We start from the raw sequence: 18,404 nt of genomic DNA, 5'->3' as shown, positions 1-18,404 counted from the left end.
AAGTGAAAATAAGAGCTTATTTTTATTTCCTTTTTGTTAATAATTGAATAGTTCCTGGCAGAATGAAGGCATGTTTATTTAATTAAGGCAATTAGGGCACCCCTTAAGTTCCCCTACTTAAATTGAATTAAGATTTTAATTTTCTTGTGATGTTCTAAAAGAAACATTTTCACTTTTAATACAAAGGTAATACAAAGCTACAAAGCTCTGAAAGAAAAGCACACTATTTTGAAATATCTGATGTATAAGTTTTCATCCTTTTCGATAAGCTTTTTTCCACCCTAAGGAAAAAGGTTCACTAAGACAGTAAACTCCTAAAATAGATATTAACCCCAAACATAAAAACTTTCAAACATAGTCTCTAGCCTTAAATTATTTTTGATTTTGCCTGTTTCTCACCTGGCCTAAAATTATTCCTTTAACATCCTGAAAGGTCATGTCTAGATTAATAGTGTTCCTTTGGAAGGCATATTCCAATCTCTTTACAATCCCCACATGGGTTTGCTCCAGTCACTGCTATTCTCGGCATAACCACCTATGTCCTTAACAATTTAACATAAGTACAATCTAACATAACAGGCTAGGGGAGAGAATAAACCAATGCACCTGGGATGAAAGTTCTTCTGTTTCATAACATAAAACTTCAGGACTCAGCTATCGTTTCGGGTGCAGAATGTCCATACAACAGGGGAGCCGCTGCTGCCTGAGAAAACGAAGTGAAGAGGGGATGAGGAGAGGACAAACAGGCTCGCTTGTGCCAATAGCAGGTCCACGTTTTGCACTTCCTCCCTCCCCACAGTTCGCTCAAGGTCAAGGAGTAATAAAGAAGCAATATCCCAGAGGCACCAGCCAGCATGCGCTGAGGGAAGCTGACTGGAGGATCTGAAAAGGACAGAGGCTGGAAGACCAGCTCTGAGGTTTAAATCTTCCACTGCTTACCATCTGTCTGACTGTTTTATTACCATAAGCTGGTTAACTTCTATGCCTTGGTTTTCCCATCTGGAAAATGGGCAGAATGATAGTTCTTACCTCCTGGGTTGCTGAGAGGACTGAATAATATAAACAAAGGGTCTAAAACGGTGTGTAACACACAGTGAGCGCTCAGTCCAATCAATGGTGACGCTGTCATTATCTCCAGCATACCGGCTGCTTTCAGAGCACCCCTTGCTGCCTCAATGTCCCCCAGGGACCCAGGCGGGCTGGCTGGCGGCGCCTCCGCGCGTGCAGATGCTTAGGGGACTGAGTCCATAAGGACTCCTTCCAACCCAGGGGAACCCATGCCCCAGTCTGGTCCCCCAGGAGAGATGAACCCTGCCCCCACCCCTGCACGAGCCCGACCCATTTCTCAGGGAGAAGCCCGGAGCTCGGGGATCGGGGAAAAGGGGACACGACTACCCCAGCAACTTGCAGGAGTCGCACCAGCTCCACGCACTTGTCCCGGCGCTCCCGGCCAGAGCAGCCTCCCGCAGCCCACACCTGCCCTCGCAGTTCGCACCCTAGGCGCTCCGGCTTCGGCTGCTGCAGCAGCCCGCACTTCAAGTCCCGGCCAATGCCTGCTGCAATGGCGCACCATGATGACGCAACCGGCGCGTGGAATTGACACAGGCCACCCGCGAGCCAGCGCCGGGGGCGGGGCCCGGCCTGCGGGTCTCGGGGAGCGTGCGCGGATCCGAGGGTGAAATGTGTGTACTCGACTGTGCGTGCCTGTATGTGGCTAAAGATAGTGTGCGAGCGCCTGGACAGATGGTTACACTGCCTAGGCCATGCGTGTGTGAGTGTGTGTGGGTACCTCATTCTGCTTTGTGTGAATTCAACTTATCTGGGAGCTTGCCCCTCTTCCAGGCTCTGTTGGGAATGTGCGCGTGGGCTATCAGGTTATGTGTGTGGTCTGAATTTTTATGAGATCTGTAAGACTATGTAGGATTTATTACGAATGGGAGAGGCAGGGATTGCAAATGGCCATGCTGTGTAATTTCTACAAAAGTGGCTGAGTGCCTTTTCCTTTAAGGAGAATGAGATACGTAAAGAAGCAAATAAGGTTTGTAGGATAAAAAGCCTGAGTTAGGAGAAATAAGGACTTTTTTCCCCCTTTGGACTATATGTTGTACACCATGGTGAATATAGTAAATAATGTATTATACAATTCAAAATCGCTAAGAGTACATTTCAAAAGTTCTCACCACGAAAACAGGAGTATCTGAGGTGGATATGTCAATTAGCTTGATTCAGTTACTCCACATTGTATTCTTAAGTCATAACATTGATTTGTACCCCCTAAATATATGCAACTATTTAGTTAATTTAAAATATAATTTTTAAAAAATGACTTGAAGGAGTCTGAGTTGAAGTTGGCCTACCTTTAGCCCTTGGAACAAAATAACACCATGAAGTTCTTTCACAATACTTGTCATGCTATTGACAAGGCCAATGATTATCAAAAGCATTAACAATTTAGAAGGAAAAATAACCTTTTTTATCCGGGGGGGTGGGGGGGTGGTGGCACACGCCTATAGTCCCAGCTGCTCAAGAGGCTGAGGTGGGAGGATTGCTGGAGCCTGGTAGGCAGGGGGTTGCAGTGAGCCAAAATTACACCACTGCACTCCAGCCTGGGCAACAACGAGACCCTGTCTCGAAATATAATTATAATAAATAAACTTTTACATGCACTGAAGCAACAAACATTAAGTATGAACTAGGATCTGGGAATACAAAGATGATTAAGGCCCTTCCTTCAAGCCTCTGCTGCCAGTCCTTGTCCCTCCTGCACTCACCAATCCTAATCCCCTATTCAATACACATCTTCGTGCATATCCACCTGGAAAAAAATCATCTACAGCCCCCCATAGGACAAATGCCTGAGCCTGGAACATAATAAGGCCTCCACAGAGAGGTCTCTGCTATTCCCTCTTCTCCAGCAGAAGCCTTTTACTTCCTCTCTGGTTGTTCTTAGACAAGCCATGGGCACTCATCCTCTTAATTCTGCTTATACAGTTCTCCCTGAAACTCCACAGTTCCTTCCTGAACTAGTTCTTCAAGCCTTCCCTAATCTCTCCAGCCCTCAATAACCACACTCTCCTGTGACATCTCAAATATGTACTACAATACCACACCTTGGATCTTTCTCAATTTCTGTCAAGTCTTCTGGAAGATTACAAACACATTATGTCAGTGACTTGCCTCAGTCTCTTAACACCAAAGTCTCTTGTTGTGTAGTAAGCACTCAGTACTTATTGGGGCTAAGGAACAATTAAAAAAAAAAAATCCCTCTCTTGAATTTTTCATGCCTCTGTGTATAAATCTTGAACTTTCTTATGCCTCTGTGTATAAATCCACCCCAAAATGCAAATGTTCTCCTCTTTTGAAACAATCAAAAACAATAGGAGTTTATATTCATATTTTTTAAAAGATTTTGAGCTTCTTGAGGTCAAAGACCGTCTTTATTCAACCCACACACATAATCTTAGCAATAAGCACACAAATACTCAAGCACTTTATGCTAACTAGAGAAAGATGAATTTTAATCCCAAAACATTATGAAATTTTGTATACAGGTTATTGGCTCATGACAAGGAAAAAAAGAAAGGGGAGAAAATAGGGGAAAGTATCAGGGTTTGAAGTAACTACTAAAGAGAAAGTAACAACAAATTCACTAGGGAGAATACCACAGGAGTTTTAAAATGTAAGCCAAAAGGAAAAATGGATCATCTTACATAAAATTCATTTATAGGCAACTCTTCGGTAATGCCTGTTTGTTGCACAGTTGTTACTGAGGAGCTGAGGTACATTGCAATGTCAGGTGTTTCATGTTACTTAACAATTGTTTTGGAAACAGGTGACACCCTTGGCAATCTGTTTTATGAAGAGAGCCACAGTAACTTATAGCAATCCAGTCTAGCCAGCTAAGATGGAGCAACAGGACTGAATTTACTCTCCTGCCTAAAACAACTAAAAACAAAAACAAGCAGGCATTTATAAGACAATGACTTTTAAACATTGTGCTGGACAGTGGTCCTTGAGGAGGGAAAACAAATGAGGTGGCCCTATGATTGCCTTGATTTACCTAGAGGGAGCAGTAAAAAAGAGCTAGGCAGACTCCCTGAGTTGAGGTGATAGAACTGGGAGAGCAGGGAAGCCAAAGCAGCTGGAACTGGGAGTTGTACATCAGCAAGGAGAAAGCTACACAGAGAAAGAAGGAGCTGTGGAGATCTACAACAGATCTCTCTCCAGTCTTCTGCTTATTAGAGCATGTGTGTGAGGAAGCTACCTAAGGGCAGGAAATAATCACGTTTGAACAAAAGAGAGAGCAAGTACTAAAGCTTGCACAGGGTAGGAAATTAATTCTGCTCCCACAAGGCAGAGTAGAAGGGTACCCAGCTGAACCTACAGGACCAGAAATAGTGCCTGATCCTGGCACCCAGACTGGAAAACCTCATAATTCACAATTCAAATAGTTTTGCTTCAGTAGTGGGGCAAAAGTAGCCCTAATGTAAAAGCTACTCTGACTCTATCTAAGAAATCTTAAAAGCCAGCCACCAAAGGATTAAGCTGTTTTTAAGAACAAAGTGTCCGAGAGCAAAGCACAAGAATATTTACAGGAAATTAAAAATAACCAACACCTAACAAGGTAAAATTTGCAACATCTGGAATCCAATCAGAATTATCAGGCATGCAAAAAGAAGCAGGAAAGTAATGAGAAAAAAAAATCAATGAATTGAAAGCATCCCAGAAATGACAGATAAAATAAGAGAACAAGGACATTAAAGTAATTATGACTGTACTCCATGTGTTCAACAAGTAGAAAAAATAAACTGAGCATGGGAAGTAGAGATGTGAAAAATCTTTAAAAAAAAAAAAAAAGACACAAACATCTAGGAGATAATAAAACCACTATCTGAGATTTTTAACACCCTAATACACACACACACACACACACACACACACACACACACGGGATTAATAGGTTAGACATTACTAAAAAAGAAACAGTAAAAAACTTGACGGGAGGCTAAGGCAGGAGAATGGCGTGAACCCGGGAGGTGGAGCTTGCTGTGAGCGGAGGTCCTGCCACTGCACTCCAGCCTGGGAGACAGAGCAAAACACCATCTCAAAAAAAAATAAATTAAATAAATAAATAAATAAATAAACAAACAAACTTGAAAACATTGTGATAGAAACTATCCAAAATGAAACACTGAAGGAAGAAAAATACTGAAAGTAAAAGAGTATCAGTGAGCCTAGTGTACATGCAATTGTAGTCCCTGAAGAAAATGAGAAATATGAGGTAAGAATAGATTAGGGAGGACAGAAAAAAGTATTTGAAGGAATAATTGATGAAACCTTTCCAAATTTGACCAAAACTATAAACTCATAAACCCAAAAAGCTCAACAAACTCAGTAGAAACATGAAGAAAACCACACCAAGAAATATCACGATCAAAATGCCTAAGACCACTGATAAAGAGAAAATCTTAAAAGCTATCAGAGATAAAAAAAAAAAAATAGACATTACTGTACAGAGGAACAAAGATAAGAATGACAGCAGATTTCACATCAGAAAAATGCAAACCAGAAGGTGGTGGAGCAGCATCTGAAGTACTGAATGAAGAACCTATCAATCAAGAGTTCTTTTATATTAATATATAATATGTACATTTTATATGCTTTATATATATATCAAAATAAAACAAAATAAAAACATATTTTGACATCAAATTGCCAAAAGAATTCATCACCAGCAGGCTAGTTCTGTAAGCAATGTTACAGAAAGTCTTTCAGGCAAAAAAAAAAAAAAAAAAAAAAATGCTATCAGATGGAATTCTGAATCTATGCAAAGGAATTAAGAGCTTAAGAAACCATAAATATGTAGGTAAATGATTTTTCTTATTTTTAAAACCTTTTTATTTTAATTTATTTTATTTTATTTTTGAGATGGAATCTCACTCTGTCACCCAGGCTGGAGTGCAGTGGTACAGTGGCGTGACCTTGGCTCGCTGAAACCTCCTCACAGGTTCAAGCAATTCTCACACCTTAGCCTCCTGAGTAGCTGGGATTACAGGCATCCACCACAATGCACAGCTAATTTTTTTCTGTATGTTTAGTAGAGTTGGGGTTTCACCATGTTGCCCAGGCCGGTCTCGATCTCCTGACCTCAAGTGATCCGCCTGCCTCGACCTCCCAAAGTGCTGGGATTATACGAGTGAGCCACCATGTCAGTCATTAAAACCCTTTTAAAACATAATTGCTTAATGCACAAACAAAAATAGTATTTTGTGGGGTTTATAACATATGTAGAAATAAAATGTATGATGACAAAAGCACAAAGTCCAGGAAGGGAGAAGTATTCTGTTGTAAGATTCTTATCTTATGCACAAAGTGGTATAATACACCTGAAGGTAAACTGTAATAAGTTAAACATATATACTTTAACTCCTAAAGCAACTACTATGAAAGCAAAACTAAGAGTTATTGTTAACACACCAACAAAGAAGCTTAAGTTGAATTTTTAAAATGTTTAATGAATTCAGAAGAAGGCAGTAAATGATAGGAGAGAAAAGAAAGAATAGATAGAATAAAGAGAAAATACATGGCAAGATGATAGATTTAAAGAGAAAATACATGGCAAGATGATAGATTTAAAGAGAAAATACATGGCAAGATGATAGATTTAAAGAGAAAATACATGGCAAGATGATAGATTTAAAGAGAAAATACATGGCAAGATGATAGATTTAAAGAGAAAATACATGGCAAGATGATAGATTTAAAGAGAAAATACATGGCAAGATGATAGATTAAGCTCATATAAGTATTTGCCCTAATGAAAAGGCAGATATTGCCAGATTGGAAAGAAAATGAAGATCCAATGATATGCCAACTATTTAAAAACTCACTTTAAATATTAAGACAAATAAAAGTAAAAGGTTAGAAAACAGCATGCTATACTAATGCTAATCAAAAGACATATAGGTGGTTATATTAATAACATATAATTTCAATACAAAGAATATTATCAGAAATATAGAGGATCATTTTATAATGATAAGAGGGTCAATTCATAATGAGGACAAACTGACTCTACGTATTTATTCCTCTAATACAGCACTTCAAAACACATAAATCAAAAGCTAATCGAATTGCAAGAAAAAATTTTAAAAATCTACAATTGTAGTCAGCCATTTCAATATCCCTCCCCCAACAACTAATAGAACTGTGGGTAAAAAATTAATAAAGATGTAAAAGGCTTATGCAATACTATAAACCCAACTTGGTCTAATTGACATTTATAGAACACTCCACCCAATAACAGGAGAATAAACATTCAAGTGTGCACAGAACATCCACCAAGATAGATCATATTCTGGGCCATAAAACAAGTTTCAATGCACATATAAGGATCCAAATCATATAAAACATATACTCTGAGCACAGGAGAAATTAGAAACCACTAACTTAAAGGTATTTGGAAAATCGTTAACTATTTGGAAACTCACATACTTTTAAAAAATCATGATGTAAAAAAGAAATAAAAATGAAAATTAGTAAGTACCTTGAACCAAATGATAATGAAAACACAATATATCATACTGTGAGGAATGCAGCTAAAACAGTACTCAGAAATGTATGGTACTAAAGCACCTATACTAGAAAAAAAGAAAGATCTCAAATTATTGATCTCAGATTCAGCCTTAAGAAAAAAGTATAAATTAAACCCAAAGTAAGCAAAACAAAAACAGAAAATAATAAAGGGCAGATATCAATGAAAACAGAAAAATGTTTAAGTAGGAAAATAAAAAGCAATTGAAACTGAAAGCTAATTCTTTGAGAAAATCAGTAGAGTTAATGAACCTCTAGCCAGATTCATAAGGAAAAAAGAGGAGGACACACATTATTGATAATAGGAACAAGAAGAGTGACAGCACTACAAATTCTATATACACAGTAATACAGTCTTTCATTACCCAAGCTGGTTGCCTTTTATTTTCAGGGTGGTGTTACCAGATGTTAGATTTCCTGTCTTCATAAGGAGAGTCTGATTAGATCCTATAAAAATCTGGTCCCACCCATTGTAGCAACAGAGAAGCTATTCACTCTCTGTTTCCCTCTCTGTGATTTTGTTCAGGACAATCTCCTGGCCAACTCTGAAAAAATAATGAATCATAATACTTAGGCCAATTATGAAAATGGGGCACACCCTGCATTTGTGATAGTAATGCACATGTACCTCTGTGTACACTGCATTTTGTTTTGTTTTGCCATTTTCCAGATTTTCAATGTATTTTAAAATCTTTGTTCTGCCATCCTACATATTGACCAGTATACCTGCTACATTTTAACATGGCTCATTCTCATGATGAAGCTGCAAGATATGATCCTTAATTTACAGATAAGAAAAACGGACTCAGAGTAATGAAATAAATTGCCCAAATCAACCAGACAGAAAGCAGCACAGAAGGGATTTGAACCTAGGCCTTTCTCATACTAAACCTCATATTCTTGACAATAATTCATGCTGCCTTCCTAATAGTCCCTGTTCAGAGGCTCCCCGTCAGACTGATCCAGATTCATTGACCAAACTTCCCTGGGTGCATTTGTTCAAGTAGCTGCAGGTCTACCTATGTATAATAGCATTGCTCTACAAGAAGATTGTAAGGACATTGTCAACTGACTTGCCAGAATCCAATGATAAAGTATCTATTAAAAGTCCCTTATATAAAATATAATGATTGTTCTATCAAGAATTTTTAAAGGAAGTAGCTTGGCATGAATTATTCCTACTGGATCCATGCTCTTCTCATTATGGCCTACTTTTCTTTGGGCTGCTTTTGTTTATTTATTTATTCAGTATATATTTATACAACATCTACTTCATGCCACCCAAGCTATTGCAGATACAGCATTGAACAAGACAGCACCATACCTCCTCCCTTCAAGCTTATAGTCTAGAATATTTACACTACTACTATTTAATCATTATTTCAAAAAGTTTCAAAAATCAGACTCAAGTTCATTGACTTGTGGCTTCCAGAATTCACTTCCCTAGTTCCAGCTGATTTGGAGCAGTCACTGAGACCTACCTGTTCAAGACGTGTTTCCACCCTCTGATTATATTCAGGGTGATCTCTTGTCTAGCTCTGAGAAAAGAATGAATCAAGGTATCTAAGCCAATTATGATAATCTTGTTCCCTAATACTGCAACTATCCTTCTAGCCAAGATGGTCACATAACCCAGTTCTGGGCAATGTGAACTGAGAGCAAGGCAAACTGAGGGTTCCTGAAGAAGTTTTTATTTCCTAGTAAAAGAGGACGCAGCTGGCACTACTTCCTTTTTCATTTTTCTCCCATTTGCTACATAATTCAATGTCCAAACCCAAGACACACACCTCTGGATTTTGCCAAATCTCTACCTGTGTAAGCCATTACAATGTTGTCTTCTGTTACTCTCGGGTAAATACTTTCCTGATTGTCACCACGCATGTTCATTTTAATGAAATGGGCAGCTTAGATCCCTATTGTAACACATCCCAAGCCCAGTTTATTTAAGCAATTAATCAAAAACTTTTTTACTGCCTACCTATACTCTGTGAGGAGGATACACTCTAGTCCCTGTTTTTAGAAATTCAAGATCTCATTGAATAAAATAAAATATGCACAATTACATAGCTGCAAATAAATACATGCATTTCCTATCATATTTGAGCCTGAATCTTATTGCTAGAATGACTCAAACATTCTTTAAAAATAATAAAAGAGAGAGGGAATGTCTAGAAATAGTACCTACCAGTGTATCACATGCTGAGGGGTGGCAGTGAAGATGACCTTAGATTCTGCCTTTAAGTCTTTCACAAGGTCTAGAGATTGAGACCATCCCAGTTAACATGGTGAAACCCCCTCTCTACTAAAAATACAAAAAATTAGCTGGGCGTGGTGGCACATGTCTGTAATCCCAGCGACTGAGGAGGCTGAGGCAAGAGAATCACTTGAACCCAGGAGCCAGAGGTGGCAGTGAGCCAAGATCGTGCCACTGAACTCTAGCCTGGGCAACAGAGTGAGACTCCATATCAAAAAAAAGAAAAAAAAAAAAAAGAAGAAAGTGTCTTAGGCCAGAAGAAAAGGAAACCCCTCTGACTTACTTTTACCACATTTATGGCATAAGAAGGACTTCATTCTGACTGAAACCTGCCTCATCAGGAAACCAATCGATAGACTAAACTTCAAATAAGAGACATTAAAGGATGGCTGGAATAGCATAGTGCTGGCTGGAATTGTCTGTAACGGCACCCCACACTTGGACTGTTAATTGCGTTACCCATCACATATATATTGGTTTGTGAAATCATAATTCAGAACTGAATAATTCAGAGAAGCAAATAATGAATATTCTTCTTTCTTTTAGAGAAAGCAGAATCTTTCAAAATGCTGCACCAAGAAAAGTGGGCCCACACTACAGACACAGACAACTATTTCTTTAGTCCCAAACGATTGCTCCCAAGCTAAAATATTTGTGATATTTCTTCTTACATATACGCTTGCTTCTAAGTCTTAAAGAAGACGGAACTATGGCCAAACATCATGGCTTATAATAATGTAAACTTCCTGGGCTCAAGCATAAGGTATCCTGGGACCTCATTCTAGGAGGGAGAGTGAGGAGGGCAGAGCCAAACAGAAGGGAAAACAAGCACATTTTCCTGGACATTGAAGTTAGTTATAACAAGACATAGTGTTCAAAGAATGCACCAAGCCCAGGTCCAACTCAGACAGCTTAGAATGGAAAGGGTCTTTGTGACGAGGCAGGTTAGAGCAGCAGTCTCTCAAGATGGTCGTCAAATACACTGGAGCCAGGCAGTAAGCAACCAGGCTTCTGGGAGATCTCTCTGCTCATGTCCCACCAGATAGGGTACATGACAAGGTTCAACTCCCCAGGAAGAAAGCACGGTGGGAACTAGGTAGTATTCCATGCCTCCAGCCACTAGCTGTGCCACTGGACAGGGCACCAATTCTAGAGGGAAATGGGGGCCCTGCATGGGATAACTAGCAGAGGAGAGTAGTTAAGAAATTAGCTTGGATGTCTCTTAATTTTTAACTACTGTTTGCTCATTTTTAAGGAATGAAAGGTATTTTCCCTTCTCCCAGGAGCATAGCCAGGCTCTGTGGTTTAAATCCTGAGGTTTCCTAAGCCCTGGAAGGAGGCTAAGTAATTGCAATTAACTGCCTTTTTGTGATCAAAAGCAAAAAAAAATGAGAAGCTGCTCGAGGGGTTGGTATCCAAGAAGACAAATTCTAAATGGGCCTTTATTTTCTCATGGACTCAAGCTGGATTGTGGGAGAAGAGAATGTCCAAGAAAAGCATGGAAGCCAGGATGGCTCAGGCATTGAGAAGGGACAGGACTCAGGGGTCTGGTGGTAGCTCAGCTCTGAGATCCTTCAGATGCAGAGGCTTGGAGGTGGCAAGGCTTCAAAAAAGGGTGAAGATGGGGGGACTGTGAAGAATGAGAGTATAGCACCTTAGAAACCTCAGCAAAGGTCCCAGTGGCTGAGTATGTTATGAAGGGAATGGAACTTTGAGTGCCACGCAGAGCCCAGGCAAGGTGCAATGGGGACGGGGACCAGCCTGAGCCAACCCGGGGCCTCTGCTTGGCTTCCACACAACACAAGCAACAGGGTAAGGAGTAGGGGTAGAATACCCCAAATTATCACTATTGGCCTGCAAGAGAACTTTGACATCAGCTGTTTAAAGACAGAGTAATACAGTATTCACTCGTTCATCCATTCATTCATAACACACTGACTGAGAGCCTTCTTTTGTGGCAGGCATCCTGCTAAGTGCTGAAGACACAAAGATGAAGAAGTCACACACAGATCCTACCCTTGTGGAATTCATGATCTAATGGCCTATGGTATGTAGGGATGGAGACAGTAAGAAGAAAGATAAACAAACTTAAAATCAAGATGAAATTTTTTTTAAGTGCAATAAAGAATCCAAACAGCATCCATTCCCGAGAAGAACAGAGGCAGTCAATATTGGATAAGGTGGTCAGGGAGGACTTCTAAAAGGGGAGAGCAGCTACACTGAGGCCAGGGTGTGAGCAGGGCTGGGCCAAGACAGGAGCCCAGAGCAGACCTTTCCAAGAAAAGGGAAGAGTACATGCCAAAGCCCAGAGGGAGGGCAGAGCTTGGCAGAGAGTGAGAACTGAACCAACGCCAGTGTGGCTGGAGTGGATAAGTGAGAAAATGGCAGAGGGAGGAATTGGAAACACAGGCAGACCAGGTCTTTGTAAGCCATAGTAAAATGTTTGGAAATTTCAAAATAAAATTCTGACATGTGTCATAAATGTCGTGGAGGTATGTGAATATCCTTTACCTTGTAAGACTAGAGAAGGGTGAATCAAAATAGAAGCCCATGTCTACAGACTTGGTCAACCAGGGAGAGAAGAAGTGGGCAATGATTCAGGAGCTATGTTGTATTCAGGGGCCTGCCTGCCTGGGTTAAATTGGCAGCAGAGCATCTAGGTAAGGAAGAAAGTAAGTATGTTTTGTTAGCTACCTTTTATTGAGCAATTTCTATGTGCCAAGCACTATTCTAAGTACTTTAGAGGCATTTTCTCAAATAATTACCTGTGCCAGTCATGGTGCCGTCAGGAAAAAAGAACCCTTTCCAGACAGCTCACTAGTGAGACGTTAATACAGAAAACTACTTAGAAAGGTCTTGGAAGAGCAGAGAGGACAAAAGGAGAAGGGCGAGGCCCAGAGATCAGCAGCAACACAAGATCATTACCCTCCCTCAGGCTGGAGTGGCAAAGACGGGTGTTGACAGAGCCACGAGCCATCACCTCATAGGCTACAACTGGGACCAAGGAGGGGGTCCTGCCCAGGAGGAGCCAAAACCATAGAGCCACCACTGCTGGAGGTACCACCTGAGAAAGAGGGAGACACTATGACTTTTATCCTCTCTCAGCCAATTGGGGCTGACCCAAGCTTCAAGGAAACCTGAGGAATAAGTTTGCAAGGGGGCATTGTCCTAAGATCTAGAGTAGAGCAGGGAAGGATGGAGAATAGATCTGAGGGCAAACAGGCAGATGATGGACCCGTCCTCTCAGCAGCCCCATGGGTTAGAAACTATTGTTACTCCCATTTTTTAAATGGGGAAACTGAGGCACCAGGCGAGGTCAGAATCTGTAAAGTGGCAGAAACGCACTTTGAATTCAGCATCTACCTGATACTAAAGCCCAAACATACAAGGGCTATATTATTCAGCCAGCCTAGGCAAGAACACGGTAGTTAGAGCTGGACTAGCAGATCCCAGGTCTGAAAGCACTATGATAATTGTTTTTAGGATTTGCTTTGGAAGTGGCTCTAGTTCTTCGGTGATCCTCATCTCAGGGCTAGGCTGCCAAAACCTTATGCTTGGAAAACATACTTCTTGCAGATACTTTGGGGACAAAAGAGAAAATGCTATTGCTTTGAGCTTGGATCCTGGCAAAATTTGTCCTAAAATTTTTGAAACTCATATGAACCTTTAAAGTTACTTTGTTCTAGGAAGAGTGACTCTCTATCAGTCAGAATGGGCTAGGTTATAATACAGTAACAAAAGTCTTAGTCTTGAAACAACAGAGTTTATTTCTTGCCTATACTACATATCAACAGTAGGTTATTCTGGGACTCTGCTCATAATGGTCACTGAGGAACCCAGGCTGAAGAAGGTTCAATGTTGACAGATACCTTCATGTTTGCCAAGGCTGGAAAAGAGAGTGGAGTAAGTTGTACATTGGCTCCTAATCTGCTTTGCTGGGTAAAGAAGTGTAATCCTACCATATATCCCAGATAATTAAACATTTGTGAACAGCTCTAATGACAATCATACCACATCAATGACAGTTCTGGTTGGGCTGAGATAAACCAAAGTCCTAATGTAGAATGAAGAGACTTAGGAGCTTCTAACAAGCCAGGCTACACTATATAACATCATAAAAACTTGTCTTTGCTGTGCTTAAAATTGCATCTCTGCAGACACTATGTCTTTCAGGAAAACCTTTTGTTCCTAAGTATTGCTTAAGACCATTTCCCTAAAAATCACCATTGGTTCTTAAAAGATGCTGTCCAAGATGGCTTGGGGAGCTGAGATGTTGGCTGGAATGATGTGAAAACAAAGCATCTTGCCTTCTGGAAAAGAGATCCTAATGTGGACTAGATTCTAATGTGGACAAGCCCAGACTCATTCCAAGCTTTCTACTGTTGTATAACCTGACGGCAGATTATTGGGTAGGGATGGCTTGCTGAGCAAGTCGCGGCTCTGGGTATAAAGAGCCAGGCAGTCCCTCGGCTTTCACAACCCCATGCTCTCCTGCATTTCTTTCTACCCACCTAGATGTTTTCTCTTGGCATGTTTTGCTGGCTCAAGTCCTTCCTTCATTCTCACTTCATACCATCTCCTTAGCAGACGAAGAACCTAGAAGTTCTTGACTTCTTCCTACATCCAATAGAATACTAACTCTTAAACAATTTTACCTTTTAAATAGCTTTAAACTCATCATCCCCTTATCTCCCTCTCCACCTGCACTATCCTAATCCAAAATATCACCATCTTCACTGGGGGGCATAAAAACTCACTGCCTGGACACCCCAGATCTATTTCTGCACTGGCTACCCATTCAGACGTCCCATACGCATCAGTCAGACCGAGCATTTGAAAACGCAGCATGCCAAATGCACCATGCCAGATACCCCCATCTCTCTCCCTTGTCACCATTCCAACTGACTAAAATCCTTCCATATATTCCTTATAGATTTTAGAACCAAAACTAAAGCCTGTCACATGTGTCGAATACCTGGCTCAGTCCGCCCTTGCTAATCTCACCACCCCCATCTCCTTCCACATACACTTTCTCTCTCTGACTCCAGTCACCCTGGCTTTCTTTCACTTCCCCATGAAAGCCAGGCTCTGCCCTTCCCTGGCATTTGCTCTGCCTGCAGTGGTCCCCACCACATCTCCTCTCCAACTCATGCTTCATAACACAGCTCGGGACTCATCACCTCATGAAAAACTTTGTGGACCCTTCAGACTAAGTCAGGCCCCTTTCTTAAGCTTCTTCCCCATAGGAATGACCACAGTTATAACTGAACATTTAATTGTAGAATTAATCATTTAATAGCTGCCCCTCTCTCTCTCTCAAATGGCATTCTTGACTTTTCCCCTGCATTTTTAGTGCCTAACAATACCTTGCATAAAGCAGATGCTCAATATCTATTTGTTGAATGTCTAAGCACAAGACATGATTAGCTACTTATAAAAGGAGAGGGTGCATGGCTGTTATAACTATCAAGAGTCCTGAACAAGGATAGCCTTAGGAATAAAAACATTCAAGGAGGGATGTGTGAACCACAGTTTGGGGGCTTATGACTTTGTAACTCTTAGAGCAGGCATGCATCTAAGGTAGGCAGCAGAGTTCCCATCTTCTCTCCCTGACCCCACTCCTTGGGTCAGAGTAGAGGAAACATGTGACTACAAGGAAGACTAGGCGCCCTGATCTCCAGTGTAGGGGGTGGTCTACACAGAACAGAACGCCACGATCTAAAACAAGGCCAAGCAGAGGCTGGGAGGTAAACACGCACGTGTCCAATACTCTTGAAAGAAGGAACTTGAAAAGGCTTGAAAGGGAAAAACTAGGCATGGCTAGAAGACTTATTTTTATCATTCCTCCCTCAGAATCAGTCTTTCTCAAAAAGGAAAGAATTTTTCTGAAGAGGAGAAGCTGAACTACTTTGCAATTGGATTATTCTTTTTCTAATGACTTCAAGGTAAGATAGAACCTCACTCACTAAGTCTAATTGAAAGGAAGATCAATCTAAGTTCAACTAAGGCTAATTTTTAGAATACTTCTAAAGACGTTTAGAATTTTTAGAGTACTTCTAAAGAAATCTGACATATAAAAGCTCAAATATTTTCCTTTGGAAAATTTATTCTCTTGGGTGTTCTAAACATACTCTGTATAACTGTCTTTGGCTTTTAACTTACAGATTTCCCAAAAGAAAAGGCCTCCAAAGTAAAGAGTGTTATCAATCCAGTTTCCAATTACCTAAATTACCTCATATAAAGCAAAACTTAAGTAAGCATAGCAGGATTTTTTGGCTATGGTTTTCACCACATCTTTTCTAACTAGCAGTCATCATCATCTTACTCCATACAATATTTGATGTTTATTACAAGGATGATCTCCAACGTGCAAGTGAGATATTAGAGAATAGGCTTTTCATAATCTAGGATCACAAGGTGCAATTTCTTCTTCTAGCCCCATTTTGTTTTACTACTGGTTGGATGGATCACAGAGAGCACCACTTCCCTCACCCCATTCGTTTTGCACATCTGATTCTGCTGACGAGATAACAAAACACCTTCCCCCTTTGTCAATCACATCATCATTATTTCTCCAGAGGCTCTCACTTCTGGGCCAGTGTTCCTACTTCACCTCCATAAAGCACTGGACACATGTGTAAATTAAGCACACATACATAAATTGTAGAATTCCTAGTAACTACTGTAGGTAATCAGTGGGTTAAATAAATCTTAAAGTATCAACTTGCCATCCCTTGGATCTAGGTTGGGAGTCAGGAGCTGAACTTTGAGATGGTGGGAGAACAATGGACAAAGGAGGTAGTTTCAGTAGTGCTTGGCGATGCGTAAGCAATGGATTAGTGTGAGCCGGAGTGTAGAGGACAGGCCTCCTCTCAGCGCTGTGGTAGGGGGAGCGGGGTGAGGGGAGAGAGAAGTTGTGAAACACTCAGTCTCCTCTTCCTGTTTCATCTAGCTAAGATGGAAATTTAGAAACCCCCTTCTCTGGGGTAGCCCTAGGTATTTAGAAATATATTAGACAAAATATTCATTTCTCTCTTATCCTGAAGAAAGATTCCCTCTGAAAACAAGCCTCCAAAAAAGATTCCCTCTGCAAACAGCACACTGTTCTAAAACCTTATTCTCCTTAACTTTTGCCTAACTTTCTAAACATGGACCATAAATAATAACAAAAACCAACACAATAATGTTGGTTTTTCTCTAGCTTATTTATAAGTGATGTTCTTAGAGAATAGTTCATTTAAATTTCGAGGTCACCTGCTCATTAACTGCTGAATAAATATAATCCAGGTAAAGAATGAATTATATCTAAAGCTCCATCAATTGATCAAATCCTGAATGAATGAAATTTTAACCTCCCAAAGTTTCATTGACTTTAAGCTCCACAAAGTTGTGACATGCCTTAGGTAAACAGTCTGAATTTTTTTGATTGTGCTAATAGTTACAAAAATAAAATTGCCTACTTGGTTAGTAAACCTATTTTATAAGCCACAGTGACTCTTAGCCAAATTCTAATTAAGCAAATCGGTTAACTGGCTCTCCTCTGTATGTGACCTGGTACGGCATTCTTATTCACAAAAACAGAGGTGGCATGTATAGGAATCCTATTATTAATTTGGTATGTACTTCAGGATTACAACATGGCTGCCATTTACACATATCAAAATGATAATTATTCTGAACCATTAATTACAGCTGATCAAACTACACTGTCCACAATTGTGAAGGATCTTGGAATGTTTAAAGTAAACTCAATTTATAGTTTTTATCTCAGTATACCTCATTTTCCTCATCCGTGAAATAAAGCTAATAATAGTACCTACTTCACAGTATTATAAGGATTAAGAGTTAAAATATGTAAGGCGGCCGGGCGCGGTGGCTCAAGCCTGTAATCCCAGCACGTTGGGAGGCCGAGAAGGGCGGATCACGAGGTCAGGAGATCGAGACCATCCTGGCTAACACGGTGAAACCCCGTCTCTACTAAAAAAAAAAAAAAATACAGAAAAAAAAAAAAAAAAACTACTAGCCGGGCGAGGTGGCGGGCGCCTGTAGTCCCAGCTACTCGGGAGGCTGAGGCAGGAGAATGGCGTAAACCTGGGAGGCGGAGCTTGCAGTGAGCTGAGATCCGGCCACTGCACTCCAGCCCGGGCGACAGAGCGAGACTCCGTCTCAAAAAAAAAAAAAAAAAAAAGTAAGGCACTGAGACAGTGCCTGGCACAGAGTGGGTACTATGTAATGTTTGCAGTTCCTAGGAAAATGTCCAGTCCCCTGAAAGACCGAAGATTCCACTGGATCCAGATATCAGTCCCACTTGCTTTCACAGATCACAGCCGGTAATAGGTGTATTTCAGAATCACAGGCTTCTCTGGATTCAACTTCAGCACGTTTTTCTTTTCCGGGTATAAACTTACATAGTTTTCCTTCAAGGACTATATACTGATTGAGGCAGCAAAGTCTTTAAAGCAGTAAGTCCTCATTTTTTGGCATCTGGGAACACTTCGATAATCTGAAACTCCAGGATCTTTCCCAGAAAAAAATGCACGTGTAAAAATTTATATTC

At 40.5% G+C, this 18,404-nt stretch overlaps 1 protein-coding gene across 8 annotated transcripts in view; it reads right to left on the bottom strand.

Annotated features, from left to right (window-relative positions):
* The window catches only part of GPAM (glycerol-3-phosphate acyltransferase, mitochondrial), a 65,816-nt gene that overhangs the window by 34,145 nt on the left and 13,267 nt on the right, over positions 1 to 18,404 (bottom strand). For 2 of the 8 annotated variants that reach the window (XM_033182930.1, XM_033182871.1), the window contains exons 1-2: positions 1,420 to 1,571; positions 607 to 703 (exon numbers count right to left, since the gene is read on the bottom strand). The gene's annotated coding sequence lies outside the window, so the exon portion shown is untranslated. Of the gene's footprint in view, positions 1 to 606; positions 704 to 939; positions 1,386 to 1,419; positions 1,583 to 18,404 lie in introns of those variants that run through there. The other 6 variants (XM_033182921.1, XM_033182886.1, XM_033182876.1 and 3 more) reach the window with 6 other exon arrangements.

Source organism: Trachypithecus francoisi, unplaced genomic scaffold (genome assembly GCF_009764315.1).
Source record: "Trachypithecus francoisi isolate TF-2019V2 unplaced genomic scaffold, Tfra_2.0 Contig01579, whole genome shotgun sequence".
Lineage (NCBI taxonomy): Eukaryota > Metazoa > Chordata > Mammalia > Primates > Cercopithecidae > Trachypithecus > Trachypithecus francoisi.
Note: the sequence above shows the minus strand (reverse complement) of the source record. Positions and strands in the feature narration are given on the sequence as shown.